Source organism: Telopea speciosissima, chromosome 9 (genome assembly GCF_018873765.1).
Source record: "Telopea speciosissima isolate NSW1024214 ecotype Mountain lineage chromosome 9, Tspe_v1, whole genome shotgun sequence".
NCBI classification, from domain to species: domain Eukaryota; kingdom Viridiplantae; phylum Streptophyta; class Magnoliopsida; order Proteales; family Proteaceae; genus Telopea; species Telopea speciosissima.
The window spans coordinates 18,757,942-18,783,118 of record NC_057924.1 but is presented as its reverse complement, the minus strand read 5'-3'; the positions used below and the strand labels follow the sequence as shown (position 1 = coordinate 18,783,118).

At 37.5% G+C, this 25,177-nt stretch overlaps 1 pseudogene; it reads left to right on the top strand.

Moving 5' to 3' along the window:
* Positions 1-6,144: 6,144 nt before the first annotated feature.
* On the top strand, positions 6,145-19,227 carry LOC122639758 (annotated as a pseudogene).
* The last annotated feature ends 5,950 nt before the right edge of the window (positions 19,228-25,177 follow it).

Below are 25,177 nucleotides of genomic sequence, written 5' to 3'. Positions count from 1 at the left end.
AATACAATAATTCATTCTTTACATGTTTTCAAGGAGAATCCAATAGTCTATGCAATTCTCACTCTCTTGATAGTTCTAAGTAGGCTTATGAGAATGTGTTTTGCAAAACCAATTAATGAGAACCATCTCATACTGACAATGTTAGCTAGTATTGCTCTTTTTTGGAATGACGTGTTTGATCACCCATTCACCTGAATGTTTGGAAACATTTCCCAAACAATATTTACTTGAGAAGGTAAAAATCTGAGGCGAAGTTTTCCTTCACCGTCAGTGAAGAAAACACCCACTGGTTGAGGGTCATAATTGTTCTGCTTCCTATATGTTGAAGATTTGAAATTCCCTTTATTGTTCTTATAGTCCCATCCAAATGTAATGATGGCCATTGGAAAAGATATTCTATCTTTATGTGTGAAAGAAAACTTTGTCGAAAATTTAACGAATAATGATGAAAATTCATTTATTGTCTTCTATCCATACTTGGTTGCAGGTTTTACTCAAATGGGTTCCTATAGTGGACAAGACAATCAAACTATCAAAGAGGTAGAATCCTCCAGAATGTGGTTATTTTTAGTTTTTATTTAGGTTTTCCGATAAGGTGCAAGGAGGAACCTAACAAAAGAACCTTTTGTAATAAATACCTAACAGGACTGCTCTCCAAATCATTCCTTATTTTGTTATTAAATTTTACTTTCCTTTGCATCCAAATCCCCGGGTTCCACACAATTCCAATGTAGAATGAACCATCCATGCCATACAAATGGCAGTGCATAGGATGTTACCAGTAGTAGAGGTCATATAATGCTCAGGGAGGAGAGAGAAAATGAATAAAAAACCTTGAGAGAGACATACATTGAAAGCGGATAGTGTGAGAATCTTTTTCCCCTAAAAATTACAAGTGAGAAAATGATTACTAAATATAATAATAAGTTTAACTAGATTAATTATATTAAGTAATAACAAACCCTAGCCTATGCATGTCCTTCCTCACCACTTCTCCTATGGGTAAAACCTAAAATGATCATAGGAGAAGTGGTGAGGAAAAGGACATGCATAGGTCAAGGCTTGTTCCAAGTATGACCTCTAACAGAGCCTATTGGAGGTCAAGGATCCATGTCACAAACCCCATTTAGCTGAGATTCTCCTAACGAACTGGGCTATGCCTCTTTTCTCTTACTATCTTTCATCATTCGTTTTTCTATTTATTTCTCATCTTTTATATGTCATTTTGCTTTTTCATCTCTCATCTTTTCTTTCCCTTTTTTGGTTTAAACTTTGTTTTCCATACTCAATTTTGTTTGGATCCATGTAGCCGACCCATTAAGTTGGGATAAGATTGAGTTTGTTGTTGTAGTAATTACAATTTAAAAAAAAAAAATTTCAATTTCACTTCACTTCCCTTTCTTTTGACATCCCGTTTTGGAAACACACCTTTATTGGGCTTATTCAGGGTCTCAAGCTCAATATGGGCCCATAGGAGGAAGACCTAATCTTGTAAATTCGAATCCTTATCCCTCCAATTCGTTGCCCCCTTCAATTCCTCCAATTCCTCACATGGGAGCGGAAATGACCACCCTACCCCCTGCCCGAAAACACTATCATAGGTGGGCTCCACTCCCCTATTAGAGGAATTGGAGGTGCCCGCGAATTGGAAGTGATAATTATTCAAACTCTAAGTACGAGGCAACAGGACTTACTTAGAAACCCTAGACTTCCAATGTAGGTTTATGGAATAATTATCACCTCCAATTCGTGGGCACCTCCAATTCCTCCAATTCCTCTAATAGGGGGGAGTGGACCCACCTTGGGCATCCAAACCTCGTCCTCTCTATACCACAACACTAGTCACGTATACGGTAATGCCCATTACATTTCCCTCTCTCTCTCTCTCACATTATCCCTTCGCAAGCGCCAAACGTTTGCATATTCGAAGCTTCCTTTAATCTTCGATTCCTTTGTCTGTCATCTATTAGGCATTAGCCGCATTTCGTCTCCTCTACCAGGTGTGTATGCCGTTCTCTAGTTGATATATGTTTTTTCTTTGGGTAAATTACACGTCACCCCCTGATTTTCAAACGCAACTCATATCACCCCCTAGTTTGAACCCCAAAATGACAAATTAGTCCCTACTGTTAGTTTTATGCTGTTAAGTGATGATGTTAGCCAGTTAAATAAATTTAAATTCCTAAACTACCCTTGACCAATGTTGAAGATGAAAGAAATGTAGTATTGTAAATTTAATTCTAATGTTTTAGTACAAAGGTAAAATAGTTCTTTCACACTAATAAGTAATAGCAGACTAACACACTGTAGAAAGGGTGATTTGAATTTAAAAAAAAACCAGGGGTGATCTGAGTTTCGTTTGAAAACCAGATGGTGACGTGTAATCTACCATTCTTCCTTTATTTGTTATTTGTTTATCTTTCTCTCTATGTTTTCATTTTTCTGTAATTTGGCTATAAGAGGAAGCAATTTCTCCGATGATTAACGTCATTGGAGAGTAACTATTCTCCACGAGATAAGGTGGGATATCGAAAGGAAGGAGAGAAGAAAAAAGACGAAGAGAAATAAGGGAGAGAGAACTGGAAGGAGCTACCTGCCGCATCTGGAAGAAGGAGAACTCGAAGGAGCTTGTTGCTGCTGCCGACGCCGATGCAGATGCCGCTTCCGCTGCCACTGTTCGCATCCAACTGCTGAGTTCTTCAGGTATGTTTCTTGACTGTCTTTCTTTCTTCCGTCCTCCTCCTGTTTCTTTTTTCTTTTCCTTTGAAAAGAAAACCACATTTCTGCCTGAAACGGTCTAAAATTTCTTTCTGCCCCCGCATTCCCCCCCTTTTATTATTCTAGCTTCTGCTTCCTCTTCTTTGTTCCGTGTCTTCTTTTTAGTCCATTTCTCTTCTTTGATGGCTGGTGCTTTGGCTGCTGCATTTTTTCCCCCTTTTATTCTTCTGGCTTTTTCCTCTTCGTGTCTCCGTGCATTTTATTTTTTAATCTATTATTCTCCTATGCCTTCTTATATGGCTGGATTCTAGTGGTGGCCGGTGGCTTTGGCTGCTGCCACAGTGATTTTGTGACTACATATCCGTGATTATGTGAGTCTCTAATTCTGTGAGCATGTAATTATGTGATTCATTAGTTTTTTTGATTATGTGATTCACTGATTTTGTAGTTCTGTGATTATGCTATCTTACAATTCCTTGATTATGTAATTCAATTGTGCAATATAACCCTGAACATCTGCAGCAGCATGCCTGGCAGCCGCCTTGTTGCCTAAATGCTTAGGTGCCCCTGCCCCTCCACTCCCTTGGTCGCCTTGAAAACTATGATTCATGCAATCTTGAAGATGCACGCAACAAAGAACTTTATTTTCCATACTGCATTGTTCTATTAATAAGCCTATTATTTAGTCTTCTTCCTTGTCTCTTAGCTAATTCTCTTTCCATTCAGAGGCTTTGGGTATTTGTATCGTCACCTTTTTTCTTTTAGGTGCTTGTGCTTTGTATTTGTACGTGCTTGGTCTCTGTATTTGTATTTTTTTGAGTTCTGGTAGTGTTGATGATGGATGTCTTCCATTTTTTTTAATCAATGACAGAAGTAATTGATTGAAAAAATAAAAGTAACTTTATAAGATATCATGGGGAAAACCATTCTCTCTACGCATGTGTAGTACAAAAATTTAGATCATACAACGTTTCACTGTTTTGATTTTTGATAGTTGATACTTAACTAGTTCACTACTTCACTTTACTCTTGATGGTATATTTTGTTGTTTTAAAGCTTACCAAAGGTTAGCATTTTGGTTTGATTTTTATGTTTTCCATTAAATTGTTTTTAAAAATGAATTAAATATCCCCAGGTAGGATTTGCACCTACGACCTGTCGGTCAACATCCGACCGCTCTACCTCTGAGCTACTGAGGGACAATTGGGATTATTAAAATGTCACTAACTTATACTGTTTGTATTGACTTATAGGGGGTTGAAAAATTGAAATATCGTGGTTTGTGGAGGACTTGGAGGAACTCGTTTTGGCATCATTGAGGTAAGTATAGTTTACCACATACTTAAATATTGTATGCTTTATGATTCTGCTTCTTAATGATATGTTATTATGCCTGTTAGTTTATAGCATTGTTTTTTTTAATGAATATACTTCTTTATATCTGATATTTTGTTCATAATTTGTATGGTTTCTCATTTTAGCATGGTTTTCTTCTTCCCCTCCTTGTTTTTCCATCTCTATCCCACAACGTATGACTGGCGGGTTCATGGTCTTCCTCTATCCATCTTTTCACCTTCTTGAGGACTTGCTTGAAGAAATAAAACCCTAAAAAATGTTGAAGTTTGTTAGGTATGTTTGAATGCTCTGTAAATGTAGATTATATTGCTGTCAAAAGTTAAATTTGAATTTCATGTTAAGCCATAACATATTGCTGTTTTAAGTTTTGTTTGATATATATGAAGGTTTCGTACTAAGATTAAAAAATGCTGGGAATGCTTACAGTAATTCTTTGGAGCGTATTATATTTGCTTTAACAATCCAAACATTCTTAAAAGGTGTAAGAGGACAGTTGTGCAGTTGTCTATCTTTTCCCACCTCTTCTTCATTGTATCAAACAAATAGAAAAAAAAAAGGGATTAGAATTGCCTAATATACTATTTATTGAGCTCCACTGACTATTAGAACTTGCCCCTTGAGCTCTTTTAATGCTTTTTTATAGTACCAAAGGTCCCTAGATTACAGAACCATAAAAATAGTAACCAAACAACATTGCAACCAGAATTCATCTTGGATTCTAATGCAGATACATCACCAAAAGAAGCTTATTTTAATGGGAATAAGTCTAGGGTTGGGTTATATACATGTTGGGCCTTTGATCCCATGGGTTTTCAATGTAATAGACCACTTTTATGGGCCTAAACTATGGGTAATAAGGTTGCATACGGGATTAGTTAGTTTAGTTTCCATACTTATTGTTATTTTTGAAGTCTTTTGTTTTTAAATTGAACCGGGTCCAAGCTGGTTCAACTTAAGTGATTTTAATAGTTTTCTTTTATTTGCTTTTAAGCAATGTAAGTTGGGCTGGATTAGGACTCTATAAGTACAGCCATGTTTTGAGTCTATTTCCTTCAGTATTTCAGTTTCCTAGTCAGTCTAGGTTATTAAGGATTGGGTTAGTTCTTTCCTTTTTAGTGCTTGAGTATATTTTTGAGTCTTTAATATAAGGTTGAAAGGGGACAAAGCATTGAACACGAATTTTTGATTAAAGAAAAGGTTTATGCTGCTCTTCTCTTCTTCTCCATTGAAGATTTTTCTTGTGTTTGATCTGATTGACCCCTTGAGGTGGGAAGCCCGAGTGGATGGTTTGAAGGAATCGGTGTTCGATCCGATTGACACATTTGCGGTGGAAAGCCCAGGTGGTTTGTTTTGGTTCTCTTTGCATATCCATTACTATTCTACAGTTAATCAATCTAATCTCAAGGTTTATTCATCATCAACAAGTAAGTTCAAATCCCCAAACCCTAGAATCCCCTTTTCCCCTTTTCTTTTCCAAGTTCTACATTTATCCCCGCCCTAACCAGCCATGAGAATCCTCCCATATATAGATCCAGTACTCCCCTGTTCCATTGGAGAACTCGGTCCAAAGATGGGACACTTCTGCACAGCCAAATGCCATTAACCCTATTTTCCCCTTCTAAATCCTAACCCTAGTTTTATCCTTTTTCTCTAAAACCTTGATGCTGATTCTGTCCAACAGTCCCTTGTTTGTTTTTTTTTTTCTTCAGTTAAATCATCACTGGAATAATCAAACCTAATATCTAACCTTAACCCTAACCTCAAAACCCTAAATCCCATTAAACCCTAACCCTAAATTAGCCAATTTTCACCTGGTTTGGTTCCTAGTTTGACAATTCAAATCTATGACTACATTAGATTCTTCTCCAAGATTGAAATCCCGGATTGCACGCCAAACACATTTTCATTGGAGCCTTTTGCCTGTTTGTATCATGTCTTCAATATATCTTCAATGAATTGAAGACTCATTATTGATTTCCCCTGTGAGTTTGTAGATTCTCAGCTATTTTTATATTATAACGGTGGTGTTTGAGCCTACCTGTTTGTATGTTATAATTGTGGTTTTTTAACCTTTGGTTAATAACTCATATTTGCGTATCTTAGGTCCTTACAAGCTTAAGAGGTCTCTCCATGGCAATCTCAGTTGTTCATTCCACTTTCTGCAAGTCTTCATTATTGTTTCATAGGTCTTGTGTCAGAAGCTACATCCTTACGCCTTTAGCTTCTGCCTCCACTTCATCTTCTGCTCACTCTGCAATTAAGCCCCCGCATCAGAAATGGAGACAACCTGTTGCATCTGTACTAGAGATTGGCGGAGTCAAGATTGTGAAAGATGGTAAGATGTCCACCTTGCTAAGTAGTGGTTTTATGATCGCAGTCTCTTGATTTACTTATTTATTTCCTATTCATGCTTTGTTTAGTATGGTTAACATAAATAAGCTTCTGCCATCTAAATATTTTGAGCTCATTTAAATTGTAATGATTGGTTTTGTAGATGTGGTGAGGGATGATCCTACCAACAACGTTCCAGATACAATATTTTCTAAACTGGGTATGCAACTTCATAGGAGGAATCACCATCCAATTGGTATTCTGAAGAATGCCATTTACAATTATTTTGACATCAATTACTTGGGAAAGTTTGATAAATTTGATGATCTCTGCCCTATTGTTTCTGCAAAACAGGTATGTTTTGTGAAAGTAATTCCCTTTCTATATTTTATACACATTTAAATGCCCTATCACTAGCTTGTATCTTTTGCATGTGGAGTCTCTTGGTTTTTAATTAACTATTTGGATTGCATATTCTGTTTGTAGTCCAACCCCTCTACTTCCCCCATCTTGATGTTTTGATATGCAGTTGGCTTTACTTGTTACTATATTCGAGATTTCGATTTTGGCCCGGGTTATGAAACCAAATATTTTGGATTTTGGTTGGTCACTTTGGTGGTCAAATGACCATATTTTTGTCCAAAACTTCAAGGAAACCCTAATTAAACAAACATCCAAAATGGTAGTTTGGCTTCGGATCTTATGTTGGTATTTTATGCTACATGTTTCGGTATCCTTTCTAGCCAACCCCATTTAGTTGGGATAAGGATGAGTTGTTGTTGTTTCGGTATCCTTTCTCTTATATAACCAATTCTACACATAATTTAGTACTAGAAAACACAACATTAAATAAAAGCAGTTGAAATATGTATTAAGAATAAAGAAAAACCATTTAATAGTACACCATTGTCAAAAGTGTTGCCATAGAGAATTAATAGGGATTGTGTATTAAGTATGTTTACTTTAAAGCATTAGATTGGAAAAAAGAACATCCAAAGTGGTAGTTTGGCTTTGAACCTGTGACATATGGCAGCCATTAGATTGGAAGAAAGAACACCCAAAGTGATAGTTTGGCTTTGAACCCTATGGCATATGGCGGGCATGTCATACTCTGCCTGAAGAATCTTTCAAAGTATATCACAACAGCCCTATGGTGGAAAATTTGAGATTTGAGGAAACTTGGCCAAATGATGCTTCAAATGTTGAAGTGGATACTCCACAGCTGACCATCAAGTCTTGTTTCAGTAGGAAAATGAAGGACTTTGCCAAAAAAAATTGAGGTTTTCTAGTAGTTCTTTAGTTTTCAAGCGAAAGGGAGCGGAAGCTCAAGAGTTTGCCAAAATGTGTCGAAATTTTGCCGAAGTGACTGAAATGAATGAATTTAAGCCGATATGCCTAAATTTGGTCAAGATCTAGTATACCTACAAAGTCAACCCCTATTTCATTTCAAGGCTTCTTGAAACCAAAATATTTCATGAAATTTCAGCCATTTCAACCCAAAATTTGAACAATGTTTGTTAAGCTCAGTTCTAAGATAGATGAAAGTAGAATACAAAGATAATTGGTATTTAAAACTTCTTTTCTTGATAACTGTTTGATGTGGAACCTGGGTCAAATACACTTTTCGGTTCGCTTATGGGGCCACCCAAGTAACACACGGCTCAACAACTGAAAGGAATGGCAAAGCTGTAAATGACGTAAACAATGTAGGTTTCTTTGAGAAGAGACAAAAGGCTTTGGGACAATTGGGGTATGCGTTGTTAAGTACAGGTAGTTTTGGAATAGGACTAAAGTATGACTAACTAAGATCATAGTTGTCAAGGCGGCAAAGCGACCCAAGGCGCTGGAGGGGTGTCTAAGCGTTTAGGCGACAAGGCGCCTGCCTAGGCGACCAAGGCGCCCCAAGTGTTATTTTTTATTGCCCCCTTTTCTAACATTATTTAGTATGCTACAATATTTTAGTATGCTACAATATATATCTTATATCATCAAAAATCAACATTAAACCACACTAAGTCACATCAAGTCATGAAAAATCAATATTAAGCCACATCAAGTCATCAAAAATCAACATAGAACTAGAAGACAACAGAACTGAAGAAGCAATTTATTGGAAGTTTGAAACAATCAAACATACATTTGGTTTATACTGTTCTTGGAAAATATGATCTTATCTATAAGTAATTAAATTGTTCTCGGTTTAGAGAAATTTTCTTGTTCTCTAAGAAGTTTGACTAACTAGATGATTTTATTTTTACATGAGACTTTTAGTATTAGGTAGAGCACAAACCAGCTTTCCAACAAATCCAAAATTGCTTAAATCTGATTTATATTGAAGAAGTTATGTTCCGGTCAAACTTTATTTGGTATGCATGAATGCTGTCAAAATCGCTCTGAATGAAAATATTTGTTTAGATATCAAAACAAATGAAAATTTAACCGCACTTTTGGTTTTTAGCAATGTTTTACTATATTAAGATTTATAGAATTTTTAGATTTGAGAAAAACCCCAAAATTAGAAAGTTGAAAATTTTACCTACGGTAAAAAATCCAATTTTTGTTTTTGAACTGGGGGTTGACTTTTTATCCTTTTGAAATTTGATTTTTTAACTAATTTTGTTGGATTCAAATAGGGGGTATTTGTTTATTTATGAATAATATCTTAAGTAAATGAAATACCAAATATAAAACATTTACTTAAATGATATTTGGCATAAATAAGGGCCAATACCGGGTTCAATACCAATAAAAACCAGAGCAAGGCGCCTTGCAATAAGGCGGAGGTCGCCTAGGCCCCAACAAAACCGCCTGGACGCCTAGGCGGCGCCTTGACAACTATGAGTTAAGATTAAGAGTGAAGTGGGGGGTATTAATGTAAAGTGGATAACAAAATTGATAGCTCGTGTGAGAGGAGGTTGTCTTAAACCTTGAATCAAAACAAAGAATGGCGGTGGCGTATTCCCTTGCGTTCAATCTGGTTTTCCACATGGAGCTTCAAACGTCGGGAAATCCTACGAGCAAGTTAGTGATCACCAGCCCTATGGAGAACCCAAAGAAGCTTCAACAAGCAAGCATGACCCTAGGATAAATTCCTGAAATAAAAGATAGTGCTAGACGTCTGGTAGTTGCAGGCCTGGTCTGATATTCAAGGTAAGAATCCCATGATAGGGGAAGTAAAGAGGTAGGGTTCTAGGGTTAAGGTTGCCCCTGGGGAAGGAATTAATCCCTAGATCTTGAAGCTCACAGAACAGGAAATGAGAGAGATTGAATGCTCTCTCTATTCAGCCAAGATTACGACTTTTACCGGGTAACGACACAGAAACAGAAAATAGAAGAATGAACAGGAAAATAGGAAAGGAAGAGAAGATGAAGAAGGAAGGAGGAGAGAAAGATCTCACAGGGAAGGAGGGGGAAGAGAAGAGAGAGAGGGGGGAGAATGACAGTCAAACTACCCTAGGCCATGCAGGCTTCACTTAAACAAATTCATTTCATTCTTCAACTCTACTCCCATGATGAGGATTACAAGCATATATGAATAGAAATAAATGACTCCTAAAAATAAAAACTAACTATCAACTAGGAAACTAACTCAATAGGGAAATTAAAGTAATTAGGAAACTTGAAATCCTACGTATCAAACTCTAACTAAAATTCCCAATTAAATATTACAAAGAATCCCAAAATACAATAAAATCCTTTAATATCCTACTAGACCAAAACCCAAATTGGACCCAGTTCATCTCCATCTGGGCTCCCCAATGAGTTTGGGCCAATCCAAGGAAGTGCTCCTGCACCAATTCCCCCATTGTTGAGAAAAACTCGACCATGAGTTTTGTAGAATGATACAAATAAAAGCACACGAACAAGGGCTAGCTGCTCCTTGTCTGCAACCTGAACAAAGTCTAAGATATGAAGCTTTGATGTTGCTGTGTCTTAAAATATGTGGGTCATATTGTTCATAGTTGTAATGCTAACTTTGCTTCTTGCAGAACTTTGATGATGTCTTGGTTCCTGATGATCATGTGAGCAGGAGCTACAATGATACATACTATATTGATCCTGAGACTGTCTTGAGGTGTCATACGAGTGCTCATCAGGCAGATATATTGACAGAAGGACACACTCATTTCCTTGTAACTGGAGATGTTTATAGAAGGGATTCTATCGACTCAACTCATTATCCCGTATTCCATCAGGTTTTCATGTCTGATTCTAGCAAGTAGCAACTAAAGTATTCTTTGGATGGTTTTCTTTTTTTTCTGTTTAGTGATGATTTTGTATCCTAACTGTGCAGATGGAAGGTGTTCGTGTATTTTCCCCTGATGAGTGGGAGGCTTCTGGCATGGATGCCACATCTTACGCTGCTGGGGATCTAAAGAAATGCCTTGAGGGTTTGGCGAAACATTTATTTGGTAACTTTGAGTGAAAACTTCTCATTCAAAAATATACTTTATGCTGTTGTATTGGATTTTAATATTATATGTAACATACATAATTTTTTGAAGCACTTTGAACCAAAAATCTGTTGAAACTTGCAGGGGCTGTAGAAATGCGCTGGGTTGATTCTTATTTTCCATTCACTAATCATCCTTTGAACTAGAAATAAATTTTCAGGTCTATTGTCGAATCTTGTCACCTGTACATAAATAGCATACTCAACAACAGATTTGTCGTTGTCAATGACTCAATGCTAATATTGCATATACTTATTATTTTAGAAGCTTGGTTTAGTGTTCTCATGTTTTCTGTTGGGGCTTAAATGTGCTAGTACAGTATTACCTGTTTGTATGTTTCTGTGCTAGCAAAAGTTATGGTTGTCAAAAAATGTATATCTTTGTTCCTTTCTATAAAGCACAATCATCCATCATTTTTTTTTCCTTTTCCTTTTAGGGAACCAATGTTGTTTCTGTGCTATCAAAAGTTATGGTTGTCAAAAAATGTAGATCTTTGTTCCTTCTCTATAAAGCACAATCATCCATCATTTTTTTTTCCCTTTTCCTTTTAGGGAACCAATGGACATGCTGTCATGCTGAGCATGCACAATCAGTGTTAAATCCTGGCCAGTTAATCTACCTTAAAAGGGTGTTGGTCATGGGTTGACTATTATGGTTCAGGTGTCTAGATCAGAGAATTAAGCTGAGTTAAAAAAAAAAAGAGAAAAAAAGAGAGGTCATCTGCATTAAGCATTTAAGCCATGGTAAATTTGCTTTTTTCTCCACCTTTACGTTAATCATTAACCAGAGCGGTCTTGGAACAGTTCTAATAGTTCAATCAATAGAGTTAGATCATTTGACATTCGGATCATCTGGGTACAACAAAACAACAAACTCAGCCTTATCTCAACTTAATGGGGTCGGCTACATGGATCCAAACAAAACAAAGTAGGGAAAACTGAGTTAAAAAGGGGAATGAAGAGATGGAGAAAAGAGGAAAAAAGAGAGATGGTAAATGAGAGGAGAAAAGAAAAAGGAAAATGACAGATGAAAGATGGAAAATAAAAAGGAAAATGAAAGATTAAAGATTAAAGTAAGAGGAAAGAGGCACAGCCCAGATTTAGCTCATCTGGGTGTTATGTGCAATCTTTTGACATAGATTTTGTTTTTCCCAGGTAAAATCTGTGTTTTCACCATTTTTTAAAACCCTCTATTGAAATTGGTTTTGCTTTCATCTATGGTAGCCTGCACCAAGGTTCAAGAACTCGTCTCGACCAGGTTGAGACAACCCAGATCTTGAGATCTTGGCGAGACAGTGTAAAATTTTTTTTTCTTTTGTTTCACTTTGATGTTTCGGTGGGCAAATGGCCATAGTTGGCTCCAAAACTTTAAGGGAAGCTTTTTTATACTTAATAAACATATTTAAATCTTCAAATGGTAAAAAAAAAAAACACCCAATTTGGTGTTTTGGATTTGCACCCTTGGTTGGCAGTAAACGTCGAATCCTTAATGTAATATTGCTTATTCTACACATTGTTTGAGTGCTGTGAGATATAATTGTCAAGTAAAACTGGTAAATTATGCAATAATGGATAGAGACACATAATATTGAATAATTATTTAAGAAATAGTTAAAGATTTAAAGTTTCTCTTACAAAGTACAGTGAATAATGCATATTACTGATTACATAGACCACCAACCCAAGTATAGTGAACAATACATAAGTCATAGACACCCTAGTCTTCCACGTCCCAACAATACAAAACTTTGAGTATGTAACTGCTTACTGATATGAACTATGACGTGTTGGATCGAGTCCACTCATGGTCCGATGGAGCCGATTTGCTTTGTCCTCTGTCTGCATGACATATGAATGTCACGTCATAGTGTTCGAGAAGAAACCAGAGTAGTCCTCCACAGCTGCCCTGTAGATGGTAGCGATCGATCTCTTCGTTGTGATGTGGCAACCCCTAGTAGTGTATCCCAATAGTATTGAGTGATGATGTGGCAAAAAAAAATCAAGATCCAAGCTTTTCCCCCCTTCCCTAGGTCCAAACCCACGAAACTGTCGATTTTTCTTCGAAATTTTGAAGAATGCGTTGAGACCCTGTTTATTTATAAGGTGGTTTGTACCATTTTGGCTGGACGGTACAAAGTGTACCAAAATCCCACCAAAATTTCAGTTGATTTTATCGAAACCATGCAGAATTGAGATCTCGATCAGGTCGATATCCTCGAGTTTTCCTCGCGATATTGAGATCTTGGTGAGTTTTAGAACTATGGTCTGCACACCTTGGGGTTGGGTTACAAGGGGGAGGGGAGGAACACAAGGGAGCACATATTATGCAAAGGGTGAAGGTGGGATTCATTCCTAGGTCTTGTCTACGATAATAAAAGGCCTTAGAAACTGAGCTAGTTCAGTTGCCATCATGTTCACCTTGTATATAGACCACTTGCTGATGAGACTATCTGGGTATACATTGCTTGAAGTTATAATGTATTTGCTGCATCAAACAATAAAAGATTTTTATCTTTTTTTGTTTTTTTTTGGTAAATAAAGATTTTTATCTTATTTTCATATTTTTATGGTATCTCCAAGGGATGTTCCATTCTTGTTCTTTTCCTCCTCATTTTCTCTTTCTTCCCTACAAAGATTTTCTACTGAGCAACCAAATTGTTTGTAAAATTTATTGCTAGATCTGTAATTTAGTTGAATTTGTCAAAAATGACAAGGGTTACAAACAGTAATTTTGAAGTAATTGGTTGTGAACAGCATTTAAGAATGTTATAGTGTTGTATATTTGTTGGATTTCTTTTTGTTATGTATTAGACCAGTCTTTTAGGTGTCAAGTATTGGTATCGGGAAGCTGGTTAGCCTGGTTTTATATACGTCCCGGAGATATATCAGAGAGACAGTAAGAAATGCTTGATATGCATGAATGTGCTTATGATACATGCAAAACTAGTGTTTTTAAGCATCGTATTGTAAATAACAAATAATGATATCCAACCAATGTCAAGTTACCTCTTTCTTTGTGGCATCTATGTGATTCAAATCTTCATTGGTGAATGCAATATGAAATTTACTAATAAGTGATAAGAAGCAATTAAGCAAGAAGACTTGAAAATAAAAATCGATGTGATTCAATTCTTCATTGGCAAGTCCAAATTTTTGGTTGTTTAAAGCACTTCTTCTAGGTTGTTTTTGAGTGTAGATGTGATTCACTTAGGTTTTGGCCAAAAACAATCAGAGTAGGAAGAAGTTTTCTTTCAAACACTAGAATTTTCAGGTTTGGTAACCTGTGTATCGATTGTATTGATACCACATTGGCATGTATCAGTTCGATACAGTTCTATGCATAAATATCTTTTTGTATCGGTTATGTATCGTAATGACATGGCCAATCTTGATATGTATCAGACCCATCTGGTCAATACATATCGAGACTTGACAACATGCCAGTCTTATGTGAAATCACCATTTATTGAAGTTATTGGAATAAGTAGGTCATGCACATCTTCCAGTCGAACTTCTATAATACTTGTCTCACATGGATTTGATCTCGTAGAACTTTTTCACTTGTTGAACACTTGAACATCTTGACCATTACTAATGTTGGAAGCTATTTCAGGAGAAATGGCTGGAGGTTCTGGGTTGTGGGGTGATGGAGCAGGAGATATTAAAGAGAAGTGGTAAAATTAATAATGTTGCTTGGGCTTTTGGACTTGGATTGGAGCGGCTTGCAATGGTTTTATTTGAGATACCAGACATTCGGCTTTTCTGGTTGACCGATGAGCGGTTTACCTCCCAAGTATTTCATGAATTCATTTAAAGCATTTTTATTCGTTCTCCGTTCTGCTCCCCATTGAGTATTTTTATAATTAAAATATAATTCTATGGATAATTGAAATCCCAAAGCTTTAATACACTGTAACTCACCTGATTGTGAGCTTCTTTCTTGCAGTTTTCTGAAGGTCAGCTTGGGGTCAAGTTCAAGCCATTTTCCAAGGTATGAGTTATGTATATCCTTCCTCATGGATAATATAACAATTATTGTTGTACAAGTAGTATATGTCTCTCATGATTTACATCCAAAAATGTTTTACGGAGGCACTTCTGAGGGTGATTGCTACCGGAAACAGAACTGAGTGGTAAACTTGATTTAATTTCTTGTTTATGTAAAGGATAAGGATTACATCCTTCAAAAGGATAGAACTTCAGTGGTTAAAAAATTATAGTAGTTGTATTTACGGTTTTGTTCAAGTGCACTGAAGCCTTGTGGCATCATCCTGTTTTACCATTACACACTAGCAACTTATGATAATTTTCTGTTGCAGTTTCCTCCTTGTTACAAAGACTTGAGTTTCTGGATCAATGACTCTTTTACTGAGAACAATTTGTGTGAAGTTGTCAGAGGAGTTGCTGGGGATCTTGTGGAGGAGGTATGTAATAAGATGTTCTTTAGACCGCTAAATTTTCTGTTGTAGTGCTGTTGGACATTTTTCCATTTTTTTTTGGTCATCAAGCTCCAATTTATTTTTACTGTCCAAAAGCCTTATACTTCGAACAAGTAATAGATTGCCAACCCAAAGACTACATGCTTGATATTTCGGAAAACTGCAAGTAGAAGTTGATATGGAGTCCGTCAGATTAATGTATCTTGCTGGCTGAGAGATCATCCATTCCTTATTTTCATCTTTTTCTTTTCCAGCCATTTCCTGATAATGGAGGGAGTCTACTGGTGATATCTATTTGATATCATTAGTATTGGAGTATGCACTTGTTAATTAAATAAACAACCACAGTGGTTGCCTTGGCTCAAAGATGATACTGAAAAGATTGATACACATTGCATAATCTCCATAAAATGGCACTGTTTGCTTTCAACTTCACCATGTTGCCCAGGATAGTGATGATTATCGCTTGACAAGGATTCTCTTTCAAACACTTACAACATCGCCTCAAGAGTTTGTCTTTACCAACTTTAGTTGGTTAACATGCTTCACTTCTGTTGGAACTGGCATGATATTTACGTGACTTTCATAAATTTCAGTACTTTCAAACATTAGCCAGCTATAAGCAGAACCTTATGTTTTTAATACAACGATTACTAAACTTTGGTGGAAGTGGAAGACTCGAAGTGTTTTGAGTTAGAAACCAGGTATGGATTGATTCGAACAAGGAACAAGGAGTAAGAGCTGGGAAGAGAGGAGGAGAAGAGAAGAAGAGTTGAAAGAAAACCGTTGGGAGACAGAAACGACTCCTCTCCCCTATATTATTCATTAACCATTAAAGGGAAATTACATATGCCTCCCTAGGGAGGTAAAAGGTAAAAAGTAAAATTACAACCTTACATAGCATCACATAGAACCAGTGACTAAAGTACCCTTATTACATAAATTCTAACATTTTGCCCACCTTTGCCAAAGTTCAGGATTTCAAATTATAAATACTAGTTTGGAATCCTTTCTCTTCATTTACTTAAATTTCATAAATAAACTTATACGATTATACCATGCATTTAGGATGTAGTAGCCACATGTATGAGATTCGCTTATCTTTGAAGTGACCAAAATTACCCTGTTCTATTGACGGACAATATTAATCTAGATGGATCCTGATAAACCAGTTTAGGAATGGTTGCTGATGTATTAACACATTTCTCAACTTCACTTACTACTCATAATGTATTAACAGTACCATAGAGATTGTAATAGGATCTGATCAAGATTGGTTTGTCCTAGGAAGGGCAAGTCAATGTGCTATACACATCAACATTCCTCAATGCTCATTAACCTTCTGAATGATGAAAAAATGTTTCTCTGCCAACAAGATGATGGGATCAAGAAGTGATCCGTTTGTTGTCATGTTGGTTTAAGGAGGGTGAGTTTATGTACCAGACACTTGTGGTGGGGTCCATTGAGCCAACAACATGTCCAATATGCCCCCAGCATATCTGCACAAGAATGAAGGTTAAAATAAGATCGGATCTGGACAGTGCTGGTCTATAGGGGTTTGTGATGCAGATAAGTCACCTAGAGGACTTATTTTAGTGGAAATAAGCCTTGGGTTGGGTTGTGTACGCATTGAGCCTTTGATTCTCCTTGTATTTTCTTTGTAAAGAGCCACTTTAATGGGCCTAAAATGCAGGTACAAGGTAGACATACGGTATTAGGCTTCGTAGTAGCTTATTTTCATTCCTAGTTCAAGTAAGAATAGTTAGTTATTAGTTGTGTTTTTTATTTCAGTTACATTGTAATACTCCTATTCATACTAGGAGTTGGTTTTCAGTTTCATAGTTTGATTAGGAGTTTATATGTCAGTCTATATAAGAAATGTAAGGCTGTAGAACCAGATATGATTTGATTAATTGAAGTTATTGAGTGCTGTTTAGCCTTAACAATCTGTGAGAGACAGAGTGGGTGGGACTCCCTAGACCTGAGATAGGTTTTCTTCTTCTCCTTCTTTCTCTGTTCTACCACTATTTCCTGCTTTGTTTTGAAAACTTTCCAACAAGTCCAAGATTGCTTAAATCGGATTTATATTGAAGAAGTTATGTACGGTCAAACCTAATTTAGTGTGTGCATGTTGTCAAAATCGCTCTAAATGAAGATAATTTTTTTGGGCATCAAAACAAATGAATATTTTATTGTACTTCTGGTTTTTAGCAATATTTTACCATATTAAGATTTATGAAATTTTTAGATTTGAGAAAAACCCCAGCATTAGAAAATTGAAAATTGCACCTACCGTCGAAAAGCTAGTTTTTGTTCTTGAACTGGGAGGGTTGACTTTTTATCCTTTTGGAATTTGATTTTTTTTAACTATTTTTATTGGATTCAAATAGGGGGGTATTTGCTTATTTATGATATCTTAAGTAAATGAAATATAAAAACATTTACTTAAATGATATTAGGGATAAATAAGTGTATGTCCTGGTTTCTGGCATAAATAAGTGTATGTATACCAAGGTTTGCATAAATAGGTGTCTGTATATCAAGATTTTCCACCGAGATGACCAAAACCACCGAGATCTCAGCCAAGACATTGTAACTTTACATTTCGACTTTCATCTCGTCTCGACATTTTGAAATGGCGAGATCTCGTACCAAGATTCTTGCATTCCTACCTTCTCATGTACAAGGTGTTTTAGGACACTAGTAAGCCTTGCAGTGCTTAGGTATTCAGTTTCAGGAAGGTCACTATGTTCAGACAATCCTAAAAATTTGGTGGCATAGTTAACAGATCAACACTGGGAGAAGAGTGACTGGTTGTAGTCATGTGGGAGGAACTGAGCCTGCAGGACTTCAGTACCTTGCTTGCGGATTTTGTTTGATCCTTTCATTTTTGTCTTGCTTGCTTCCTTTCAGCAATTCTTTGCACCTAGCACCAACATATCAAAGCCTGTTGTTGAACCAACTAGCCCTCCTCAGGGATCCACCTCCTTGAAATGAATGGTTCTGGTTTTGCATGATCAAGAGATGGGCCTTAGTTGGCAGAGATGTCATACATGACCCTGGGGATACCATCTGTCAAGGAGTCTTGAAATTTGCTGCTACCGTAGATAATTGATGATAGTATGCTTCTTTGGGGTTGGTCTCTGTGACAATATGTTAACCTCCAGTACCATACACATTTGAACTCCTTTTACTTCCCTGGCGTATATAATGTATGGGACCTGTAAACGGTATTCTTTCAACAATTGAGGGCTACCGATTAATATTGTTCTCTTTCTTCCTATTAGCAATATTTTTCTGTATATTTCTTTTAATGCTTACTAAAACCCTAAGAGATTGTTCAATTTATTCTGTGACTATTTGTGTTTTTTATTAGTGAGTGTATTTTTTCCCTTTCTCGGGCTTAAGTAAAATTTTTGTGGGTTTTTTATTTAAACAAGAAGTTATGTATACTGTCAGGTGCAGTTGATTGACAATTTTACCAACAAGAAAGGAATGACAAGTCATTGTTATAGGATAGCATATCGGTCAATGGAACGCTCACTTACAGATGAGGAGATTAATCAGTTGCAGGTATTTGGAGAACTCATATCGCTTTAAAGTTTTCTTAGGAAAATAATGACATGGTAACCAGTAATTTGTCTTCTACTTTTTGTGGCTGCAGTGGAATGTAAGAGAATTGGTGCAAAGCAAGTTGGCTGTTGTTCTGAGATAGATTTGTGAAAAAAAAAAAAAAAAAAACTGAAAGCTGTGATTTTGTTGTGTAGATCCCTTATTTTTTTATTGGGCAATAGAACGCTAACCGGTAGTATATCACCTGCACTAGCGCAGTTCCCAATAAAAATGCGCACAAAGGCATTGGTTTTGGATGCGATTTTATGGAAAGAAATGAATAAATCCACTACTCTGTATTTTTATTTCAGGCATTGGAGTCTTGACTTTTTTTTTTTGTTTTCTTTGGCACTTGCGAGATGTTATATGGTGTTTCTTATGTGCTTGCTTATATGTTACCAATAATGATTTTAAGGCAGTTTTTGGTATGCAGTCTAGGTCAATTTCGCATTCTCGGATGATAATAATAGTTAGTTTTTTTGTGAGAAAAGGATGATAATAATAGGTGTTTTTATGGTATGAGAATGCGAAATCGACTTAGAATTCATTCCAAGAATGCATACAAAACACAACCTAAATTTGAATTACTAATAACATCTTTATATAGGTGTAGGGCTTATAAGCCATAATGGCATCTAAACTCGGCATTTAATGGTTTCAATAAGGTTTATTTTCGTTTTCACGGTCCATTGGTCCAATATTTTGTGTCAGATAGTAGGATGATGTGGACAATTCTAACCATTGGATAGGTAGGCTAAGGTAAAGATTAGCCACATGTTGAGTTATAGGGTCAAATTTCTATCCCCCCCCCCCCCCCCCCCCCAAAAAAAAAAGAGAAGAAGAAGAGAGTTTTAGGATCAAATACTTTCCCTTCGTGTATTTTATCAGTTGTCTGTATTTGTTCTTGCAATCTGCACTCTTGTTCATAGCTTTGTTTTGTCATTTGGCAAATTCTTTGGGCTAAAGACATGTAAGCATTACTCTATATTTCATAGTTGGAAATTTTGGTTTTTATTTGGATGACTCGCCCGAGTCAAGTAAAAAAACATGAAACTTGGTCAATAGTGACTCATCTAGGTGTGAGAAATGTCCACACCAAGTCGGAGTCCATCCTAGTTTTTATTGACTCTATATTTTTGCCCGAATCATGTGAAACTCACCGTGTTTTGGGTTTTTTTAATTTGATTATATACTATTCATAGATCATAAGTTTGGTTTACAAATAAACAAAATCCTATATTTTTTGTTTGTTGTCTTTAATATTAACCCATTTTTTTCTTTCACATGTGAAGCAACCTTAGCTTCACTCCCTCCTCACTCGAAGAAGGAGAAGGAAGATAAGCTCATAGGAGGTTTGATCTGGTCAAATTAACCATGAGGAGGTTTGATCTAGTCAAATTAACTATTAGAGCACTCTTGGATTATGTAGATTTGAACATAAGGAACACAACAGATCATATGGATTAGACATCTATCAAAACTTTCCCCAACTATACAATAGTGATAAAAAAAAATTCAGGGCTACAAAAGGGGAGAAGAACAATACTATAGGAATGGGTTTAGATCTTCTCACGTCGGTATCCTCCCCCTGGATCTTATGTCATCCATGGCGTGTAGATCCTACACTAGGATCCCAACTCCACAGGAACCTGGGGATGGGAAGGGGATGGAGGATGGGGGAGAGAAGGAGATAATCCCCAGCCAGAAGAGAACAATCCGCTCCAAGCATCAACTGTCATGGTTGAAACATTGTTTGCATCACTAGTTAATGTAAGACCAATTCAGAAGGGAATTAGTCCCAAATAACCTAGGAATAACCAACAATACAAAACTCAGATTAGGGGTTGAACCAGAAATTAGGGGGTTAAGAGTTTTGTCAAACCAGCCAGTGGAAAGGGGATAAAGGGGAAATCGAGGGAAGTGGAAGGTGAAGTGGAATGGAAGGAAAAGAGGAATCAAGTGGAGTAGGTGATGTGATGGAATGGTGGTCAAAACCCAGCAGGGTTTGATGGATGGATATGGAGATACATGGTTCAAATGTGGCATCAACAAATCAAGTTGCAGGTTCAGCAGTAGCCTTCAATCGATTGGTCACAACAGTAGCAGCAACAACAACAATACTTTGGGCACTGGGAATGACAGCAGCAGCCTTCGGATGGTCTTCACAGTGGTTGTAATAGCCATAGAAACACAGCAGCACAAAGAGATCGATGGAAAGGAAGAGAAGATGGAGATTATAAAAATTAGAAGGTTGGAATAGATGGATTTGGCTCTCCCAGCCAGGCTCCTTCAACCCTTTAAGTCACATAAAACTTGAGAAGAAGACATACTTGCAGCCAAAGCTTTTCATTCAACTTGATAAATCGTGGGGTGGCTGAGAACAGCCTTACAATTAAAAAGGAGCAAAAAACTTGCTTCCTAAGAAACAAAAATAAGGGCAAAACTTGCTTCCTAAGAAAAACAGAAATAGGGGTAAAACTTGCTTCCCAAGAAAAACAGAAATAGAAACTAAGTATTGACTAAATTTGCAGAAATTAGAAACTCTGGAATATAAGATATTACTAGCTACACAGGTGGAGACCACTAGAGTAACTTTCAGTCCACACTTGTAGTACAAAAATATCATAAAAATGACAATTATACCCCTACGATTCTGGGTTTGAGAGACCTAGCAACTCCCAGCCCAGTTGGGCTGGCCCAACTCAAAGTTGGTTGGCCCTATGGCCCATGGGGTTGGTCCACCGATTGGTGAAGTGAACCAACCCTTTTCACAAGACTCTTCCTAGAATATTTCTTGCCAAACAACTTGGCTTCTGCATCAGCTCCCCTTCTCTTAGAATCATTCATCTTTGATGAATGGAGGAATGACATGTAGGCCTCAAAGAATTCAGGATCAAGGCGCCTGAAATCATCCGCGTGGATCCACGTGTTGTCCTTGACTGGGCGACCCTTCCACTTGACTAGAAAAGAGTAGAATCCCTTACCACCCCTCATCATAGTATACTTATCATCAAGTACTTCCTCAATGGCATCTTCTATAGGGGAGGTAAATTGGGGCAACCGTAGAGCATGGGCAGAATCTCCTTCGTCTGAATGATGCCCAAGATAAAGAGTAAGGTCTGCCACGTTGAATATATTGCTGATCTTCATGTCAGGTAGCAGCTCCATCATGTATGCATTGGTCCCAACACGCTTTAGTGCTTTAAAGGGCCCCATTTTTCTTGGATGCAGCTTATGATTGGCACTTGAAGGGACCTTTCAGCAGCTATGGGCACCATGACCAAATCTCCGGGTTGAAATTCAACATATCTGCAATGACGATTGGCAACAGCTTGGTACCCTTCATTGTTGATTGCTATACGGCAACGAACGGCAGCATGCGCATCAGTAATATGCCGTAGAAACTCATCAGCCTCAATGCTAACTCTAGCTTGAAGTGGCAAAGGCATTAGATCCATTAGTCTCTTGGGCTACAATCCAAGGACTATCTCAAATATCGATCTTCCAGTCGTTCGGTTAATAGAGCTGTAAGCAAACTCAGCTATATCAAGGATAGAGGGCCAAGTCTTCTCATGATCACGAACAAGGCAACAAAGAAGATTCCCTAAGCTTCTATTAACTACTTCGGTCTGTTCGTCCGTTTGAGGATGAAAGGCCATTGAAAACTTCAGCTTAGTGTTAGTTTTTAGCCACAAGGTCTTCCCAAAATAACTCATGAACTTGACGTCATGATCAGACACAATAGATTCAGGCAGGCCATGAATACGCACAACTTCCTTGAAGAAAATCTTTGCTATGTGGCTAGCATCCATGGTCTTCTTACAAGGAATAAAGTGCGTCATTTTGGAGAAACGATCCACCACTACAAAGATTGAGTCATATTGCTCACGTGTAGGAGGGAGACCAAGGACGAAGTCCATGCTAATATGCTACCAGGGAGCATGAGGAATATGCAATGGAGTGTAGAGGTCTGTGTTCTGTTTATCACCTTTGGCTATTTGGCAAACATGGCATTGTTGAACAACATGTTGCACATCGCGCAACATATACGACCAGTAGTACAAGTCAGCGACCATCGCATAGGATTTATCTTTGCTAAAGTGGCCACCCATGCCGCCACCATGGAGCTCACGAACAAGGTGCTGCCTCATTGAGGTGTTGGGGATGCAAAGATGCGTCCCTAAAAATAGATAGCTATCATGCAAAGAGTATTTAGCATCTTGTCCATCTTGTTGCAAATTCTGAAAAATATTAGAAAATTCAAGATCAAACGAATACTCATCTTTAAGGTGCTCCATGTCAATGGTTTGGGTTGCAAAGTTGTTCACTAAAATGGCCTTCCGACTAAGCGCATCAGCAACCTAGTTCTCCTGTCTAGCTTTGTACTTTAGGGTAAAAGTGAATCCTTGAAGGTAGGAGATCCATTTAGCATGGCGATTGCTAATGGAGCGTTGAGAGTGAAGATATTTCAAGGCCTCATGGTCTGAAAATAGAATAAACTCCTTGCCAATCAAGTAGTCTCGCCAATGCTTTAGGATTTAGATAACAACATACAACTCCAAATCATAAGTTGAATATCTTCTTTTAGCATCATTCAATTTCTCGCTGTAGAATGCAATTGGATGGCCAGATTGCATAAGAACCCCTCCAATACCTATGTGTGAAGCATCAGTAGCTACTTTAAAAATCAGATCAAAATTAGGGAGGCGTAGGACAGGTGCCTAAATCATCTTCTTTATTTGATGGAAAGCCTTAGTTGCTGTCGGCATCCACTGAAAGTGCGCTTTGTTGCCCTTCATGCACTCAGTTATAGATGCCATTATGGCGCTGAAATTCCAAACAAACCGCGGGTAAAAAGAGGCAAGACCATGAAAACTTTGAACTTCAGTCAAAGTCTTTGGAATAGGCTAATCCACCACACTCTTGATCTTCTCCGGTTCAGCTTCAACTCCCTTTGAAGAAATAATGAAACCAAGGAAAATTACCTTGGGCAGCATAAAGGAGCTTTTCTTGAGGTTGATGTGGAGCTTCTCAACACGTAATACTCTCATCACTTGTCTCAAATGTTCAAGGTGCTCTTCTTGGCTGCGGCTATAGATGAGTATATCATCAAAATATACCACTAGGAACTTGTCGATGAAAGGCCATAGAACTTGGGTCATTACCCTCATGAAAGTACTTGGCGCGTTGGTGAGGCCAAAAGGCATAACCCTCCACTCATATAACCCATCTTTAGTTTTGAAGGCTATTTTCCACTCATCGCCAGGGCGTAGATGGATTTGGTGGTAGCCACTCTTTAAATCTATCTTCGAAAAGATAGAAGCTCCAGTCAAAAAAGTCCAACATGTCATCCAATCGTGGAATGGGGAATCTGTATTTGACTGTAATTTTGTTTATGGCGCGGCTATCAATGCACATTCTATAAGATCTGTCCTTCTTAGGTGTCAACAATACTAGGATAGCACAAGGACTCATACTTTCAACAATGAACCCTATACGTAGCAGCTCATCTACTTGTCTTTTCAGCTCCGCATGCTCACTCAGACTAAGGCGATAAGTGGGCAAATTTGATAGCACCGATCTAGGCACTAAATCTATTACATGTTGGATGTCCCTCATGGGTGGTAACCCCTCAGGCAAGTCCTCCGGCACAAGGTCCTCAAAATCAATTAGCAATTCCTTTATAGGTTTAAGAACCTTCTTCTCTCTTGCTGATTCCACATCCGTTGAAACAATAGCTAGAATCAGACCTGTCTCTTCACTTGCGGCCAAGAACTCTCGATGGGGAAATGCCAAAGGGGAAGTGCCAAAATCTTCTTTCTAGCTTGCTGCCCCTTACTTTGGTGTGCCTCCTTCTTGAGTTCTTCTTTAGGTGGCTTGGTGATGGACTTCAATATTTACTGCCTCTTTAATTGGGCTGCACTCAACTTTGTTTTCATCATAGGAATGTTAAGGGGGTTTAATACCAATGGCTCTCTTTGATGTCAAAGAAGCATTGGTTCTTTGTGTCATGCCCCATCCCGATGTAAGATATTTTACCATAATAGGGGGTGATTAGGGCAACACGTGTCATCCCAATACCTACCAGGATCACAGATACAGTGTCCCGAGCCACAGTCCACCCTATCATCACCTTTTGATAACCAAAAGGAACGTACCAAATGGAATAAACCATTCCAAATACAAAGATAACAGAAGCGAAGTTAAATTAAATTATATGGAATTATAGAGCATCGGTTCTCTAATGATAACACATAATACAGTTTCA